The following is a 6,824-nucleotide window of genomic DNA, read 5'->3' on the forward strand; positions in this document are numbered from 1 at the left end:
GTATCAGTGTATTAAGCTCACTATTTTTTTGGGGTGGTGGTGGTGCATGGTCCAGGAATATTCTCATTACTTTTATGTATTGAAATTTTAAAACCTACTTTTTCAAGTACTTGGTAGCCACAGAAAAGTTTTTATTTACATACTCCTGTCTGTATATACATATTTATTCTTCATAACACTCAACAGGGTCAAACAAGGTAGTAACATTGTATTATAGGATGTTTGATACAAAAATAATTTCATTCTTTATGACAGTTTTACTGAGATATAATTCACATTCTATAGGACCTATTTTATTAAAATGTACAGTTCAGTGACTTTTAGTGCATTCACACAGTGGTGCAACTGTTACCAGCAAGTAATATTAGTTTTATCCTCTGCCCATTAACAATCACTCCTCATTACATCCTTCTCCCAACCCCTGACAACCACTAATCTACTTTCTGTCTCTATGGATTTTCCTATTCTAGATATTTCATATAAGTGGAATTATTCAACATGTGGTATTTTGTGACTGACTTCTTTTACTTAGCATGTTTCCAAGATTCATCCATGCTGTAGCAGGTATCAGTACTTTTTGCCAAATGGTACTCCACTGTATGGATTTACCAAATTTAGTTATCCATTCATCTGTTTGAAGGACATTTGTGCTGTTTCCACTTTTTGACTGTTATGAATAATACTGCTATGTACATTCATATAAGGATTTGTGTGGACATTTGTTTTCATGTCTCTTAGGCACATACCTAGGATAGAATTGCTAGGTCATATGGATAGACTATGTTTAACTTTTTTTTCCTTATTAGAGAAGTTGTGGGTGTACAAAACAATCATGAATAAAACACAGGATTCCCATATACCACCCTATTATCTTTCTCCTATTTTCTTTTCTTTGGAGAAAATACTTTCTCCAAAGAAGATAAACAAATGGCCAGTAAATGCTCAACATCATTAGCCATCATGGAAAGGCTAACCAAAACCGAATGAAATATTACTTCATATCCCCTAGGACTGCTATAATCAAAGGCTGGACAATAAAAGGAGTTGGTGAGGAGAAACTGGAAGCCCCCATATACTGCTAGTGGGGTTGTAAAATGGTGTAGCCACTTTGGAAAACAGTTTGGGAGTTTCTCAAAACGTTAGACATAAACCCTAAATTAAGCCATGGACTGTAGACGATATTTTTGAGTGCATAGGCTGGAAATTTAACCCTTGTCTCCCACATGGCAGGCTAGAATTCTACCAGTGAACTACACATGCACCCTCAATATAATTTTAAAAAGGTGTAGAAAACATTTTTTTTGCATTTAGATAAGCATTTTAAAATATAAGGTAAGACTACAATGTAGTGACAGGTATTCTGTTACTTGTAAACTGTTAGAATTCCAGAAATGTTCTAAACAAGTGAAGCACAAATAGAAATATTTTAATTTACACTCAGGATAAACTGCATTCAACTAGGAATTAAAGGATCTGGATTCTAGTCACCATCTTGCATTGTGCGATCTTAAGTCTCTCAACCTCTGGAAACTAGAATCTCCATCCTAAAATGAAAGGGGTAAACTGAGGTCATCTTGGATTTCCTTTCCAGCTCTGTAATTCTGGTGTGCCATGAGATCATAGTTACATGCTCCAAGCTGTTTTGGGTCAGGAATTTTAAGCCCTATAATCAGTGTATAGTACTTTAAAAATTTTTAGTTTTGTTCTTAATAAATAACTATATCCATATCTATATATGTATATTTTCTTTCTCTGCACTTAAATACGTTTTCCTATTTAACAGCCTCTTCATTGGTAGCAGTAAAAATGTTTCTCAAGGATGTATGTTTCATTTCTGGCCTCTATTTGTCTTCAGCTTGCTTTTTAAATTTCTCTAAGATCTCTTCTGAAGTTGTGGGGACCAAAAGCTTCACCATCTTCTCACGAGATTTACCACCCTTATCCAAAACCACATCACTCTTCCTGAGTTCTAAGACCTTGGAAAGGTATTGACAGAGCTCTGCATTAGCCTCTCTTTCTGAGGGAGGTGATGCAATAGCTACATTTATGGCTTCAGGTGTCAAATCTGTCATAGCATGCTGCTTGGAGCCGGGTTTGGCATGGATGGCTATGGTGACACAACCTTTAGGATCAACTGCCACAGGACCAGAGCGAGAAAGTGGTCTCTCTGGTTCCTTACCCTGGCTTTTACCCTTGTTCGTCGCACCAGCTTTCTTAGGCATCTCTACACCAAAAAGGAGCTGAAGGGTGGTACAAATACCGGGTCACACCGGAAGCCGCCTCAACCCGCAGCTGAAGCGCAGTGTCCCCCTGGACAATTTCTGTTCTCAAGTTCCAGATTCTTTCTTCTGCCAGGTGAAATCTGCTGTTGAACCCCTCTTGTAAATTTTTAACTTGTCTGCTTTTCAACTCTAGAATTTCTTTGGTCGTTTTAAATAATTTCTCCTTAATGATATTTTATTTTTGGTGAGACATCATTTTCATATTTTCCTTTAACTCTTTGGGCATAGTCTTCTTTAGTTTTTATTTATAGTACAATAGCTTATTTAAAGTCTTTGTCCAGCAAGTCCAACATTTGAGCTTCCCAGGAACTGTTTCTATTGACTGCTTTTTTCCCTGTATGTGGGCTGTACTTTCCTGTTTTTTCACATATCTCACAATTCTTTTTTAAGACTGAATATTATAAATAATATAACATGACAACTCTGGGAATGAGATCCCCCACCCTTCCAGGGTTTGTTGTTTTTGCTGTATATTGTTGTTGTTGCCACTGCTGTTTGTTTGTTTAGTTACTTACATGGACTAATTCTTTTAAGTCTGTTTTGTTTGTTGCATTAAGCCACCAAAATCTCTTCCCAGTTACCTTAGTGATCAGCTAATGATTGGGCAAAGGTTTCCTTAAATGCCTTGAACCAATAAGTCTCCCACTTCTTGTAGAGAGGCCCTATGTATTAACTGGTCTAAGCCTTCAATCCTCTGGCAGTTTACTTTGCTATAGTCTTACTTCATTCTAATGCAGGGTTTCAAGATCATCAGAGTTGAGAGATTGGGGTCTTCTCAAATATTTTTTGGGCATAACACAGCCCTGCCCTTGTGTGTAGACTCCTACATAGATCTTCAGGAATATGTTAGACCTTTTCAAAGCCCCTTGTGAATGTCTCACTCCACATATATCCCTTTATTTAAGTTTTTTTGCCAGCATCTTGTTTGCCCAGATTTGTTTTCCCACCTCAGGCAGCTGTGATGTTAAATTGCTACTAATTGTTTAGACAAACATCCTGAGGGTAGAGTTTCTCACTGAACAGTTCTGAGTCAGGTCAATAAAAGACTAGACTTGTGGTTGGGCTCTTACAGGAAGCTGCCAGATAGATCAAAGAACGACACTTCTCTAAGGATGGAACCCATACAGCCCTTCCAGTGGCTACCAGGCTGCTGGCTTTCATATGTGCTGTAGTTGTGAAAGTGCTGACATTGAAGACAACCAAGAAGGTGTGGGGAGGAGGATGGAAGCGAAACAAGTTAAAATGCTACAAAGCTCACTGCTCTTACTGGTATTTGGGCATTTTTCTTGAATAAATGCTCCTCAGATTGTTAAAAGCCTTTGGTTGGTTCCCAGGTTGTGGAAAAGTTTGACAACTTTGCAGTGTTCTTATTGCTTTTAGGGGGGAGCAGATATTCAGATATCCTTATTTTTCCATTCCAGAATTGCTTCTTCAGATGACTTCTATTTTAAGAAGTAGGGTTTAAAGTTTAAATAATGTTGGGGTACTGTATTAGTTTCCTAAGGCTGCCATAACAAATTACCACAAACTGGGTGGTTTGAAATGGTAGGAATCTATTTTCTCATAGTTCTGGAAGTCTGTAATCAAATTGTCAACAAGGTTCTTTCTGGAGGCTCCTAAAGGAATATCTGTTCCTTGCCTCTCTCCTAGCTTTTGGTGGTCATGAGAAAAATGGTCTTTAAATACACAGTCTGTTCTTAATACAAAGTAGTAATAGTGTTTTAAGTTGGCTAAAAAGACTAACTCTTCCTATCCCCCTCTCCTGCCTCAGGTTCTAATAATATGTTCTCCTCAAAGCAGTCATCAACTGAGACCTAAAAAAAAACTGAGCAGTCACCAATAAGTCTGTGCTATAATGTATTACACTCCAACAAAAATTAATCTGTCTTTCATTTTGCTATTGAAGTTATACAGTAATAGAGAGACCAGACCAGTTGGGACTATCAACAGGTTATTTCTAGTCTCTCCTCTTGTTTGCCTAAGGTTTCCTACCATAATTTACTGACAGGAAATAGACTCATGAATCTGACATTGTCATCATAAATTAACATTTGGATGATTAAACCTATGAGAAGTTGATAGGAATTTCCAGAAACTTCCAGCCCTAAAGCAGAAGATGTCTATGGAGGGAAATGCTAACCCAAGAGAATGAAATTAGAAATTATTTTAAAGGAATGAGGGTACTTACTGGGAAAGATCTGATTGTGGTTATTTGTCTTGGTATTTTGGGTAATGTACTTCATGTTCTTTTTATAAATATTAATATGGTCTCTAACCCTCACTTTAGCAGATCATGCTTGTGCCAACTGGACAAAATTCTCTCTCTGAAAAAACCTTAGTCAATAGGCCATGCTCCTAAATGTTTCTACTGGCATTGTCAACATCTACACCAAGAACAGGCTCCCTTCTTTCTTGCCATGTTGTTCTAACCAGTCTCTCCAAGTTCATGGTGGAATAGAATTTATCTCGGATGGTATATTTCTAAATTGATATATATTATATATTCACATACCATGTATTCATCCAAAGTGTACAATCAATGGCTCACAATATCATCTTATACCTTTGAATTTATCATCACAATCAACTTTCCTTTTCTGTGAAAAATAACATATATACAAAATAGCAATAAATTTCAAAGCACATTGCAACTATTAGTTGCAGAACAGATTTCAGAGTTTGGTATGGGTTACAACTCCACAATTTTAGGTTTTTCCTTCTAGCTGTTCTAACGTATTGGAGACTAAAAGAAATATCAATATAATGATTCAGCAATCATACTCATTTGTTAAACCCAACCTTCTCTGTATAACTCCACCATCACCTTTGATCCTTCTCCCACTCTTTAGGGTTATTTGGGCTATGCCCATTCTAACTTTTTCATGTTGGAAGGGGCTGTCACTAATATGGGATGGGGGGTGGAACCAATTGATGTTCTGGAGAGGTTTGCCCCTTTGCATTTCAAGACTTATCTGGTCTGGGGACACATCTGGAGGTTGTAGGTTACTAGAAAGTTACCCCAGTGCATGGAACCTTTGTAGAATCTTATATAATGCCCTAGATGTTCTTTAGGATTGGCAGGAATGGTTTTGGTTGGGGGTTGGCAAATTATGATAGGTAGCAGAGAAGGCTCTCAACTGTATGTGAACTCTCTCAGCCACTGATACCTTATTTGTTATACTTCTTTTCCCCATTTTGGTCAGGATGGCATTGTTGATCCCATGGTGCCAGGGCCAGACTCATCCCTGGGAGTCATGTCCCACGCTGCCAGGGAGACTTTACCCCTGGATGTCATGTCCCACATAGTGGGGAGGGCAATGATTTTTCTTACAGAGTTGGATTTAGAGAGAGAGAGGCTACATCTGAGCAACAAAAGAGGTCCTCTGGAGGTAACTCTTAAGACATACCTATAGGTAGGCTAAGCTTCTCTGCTAAATACATAAACCTTAAAAAAAAGCCTCAAGATCAAGGGCTTGCAACATGACAAGCAGTCTCACCACCCTCCCCCTCTCTGCATGGGACATGACTCCCAGGGGTGTGGACCTTCCTGGCAACATGGGACAGAGATTTGGGAAGGAGCTGAGACTCAGCATCAAGGGATTGAGAAAAACCCTAGATGAGCTGAGACTTAACATCAAGGGATTGAGAGAACCTTCTCAACCAAAAGGGGGAAGACTGAAATGAGACTAAGTGTCAATGGCTGAGAGATTCCAAACAGAGTCGAGAGGTTATCTTGGAGGTTATTCTTACGCATTAAGTAGATATCACCTTGTTGTTCAAGATGTAGCGGAGAGGCTGGAGGGAACTGCCTGAAAATGTAGAGCTGTGTTCCAGTAGCCATGTTTCTTGATGATGATTGTATACTGATATAGCTTTCACAATGTGACTCTGTGATTGTGAAAACCTTGTGTCTGATGCTCCTTTTATCTACCATATCAACAGACGAGTAGAACATATGGAATAAAAATAAATAATAGGGGGAACAAATGTTAAAATAAATTTAGTTTGAGATGCTAGTGATAAATGAAAGCGAGGGGTAAGGCGTATAGTATGTATAATCTTTTTTTTTCTGTTATCATTTTATTTCTTATTCTCTTGTCTTTTTATTTCTTTTTCTAAATCGATGCAAATGTTCTAAGAAATTATGAATATGCAACTTTATGATGATATTAAGAATTACTGATTATATATGTAGAATGGAATGATATGTTAATGTTTTTGTTTGTTGTTAATTTTTTTAATAAATAAATAAATAAAAAGATCAAGGGCTTGGCCTATTGATTTGAGCGTCCCTTATTATTATTTTTTTTTCCAGATTATACTATCTCATTCTTTATCATCTATCTTTCTTTGTGATTTCATTTATGCCCCCAGCCCTCCTCCCTCTATCATTCTCACATTCAGCTTCATTCAGTGTTGTAACATAATTGTATTATTATGGTAGTATTGTGCTGTCCATTTCTGAGTTTTTATATTCAGTCCTGTTGCACAATCTGTATCCCTTCAGCTCCAATTATCCAATATCTTACCCTATTTCTATCT

Source organism: Tamandua tetradactyla, chromosome 8, assembly GCF_023851605.1.
Source record: "Tamandua tetradactyla isolate mTamTet1 chromosome 8, mTamTet1.pri, whole genome shotgun sequence".
Lineage (NCBI taxonomy): Eukaryota > Metazoa > Chordata > Mammalia > Pilosa > Myrmecophagidae > Tamandua > Tamandua tetradactyla.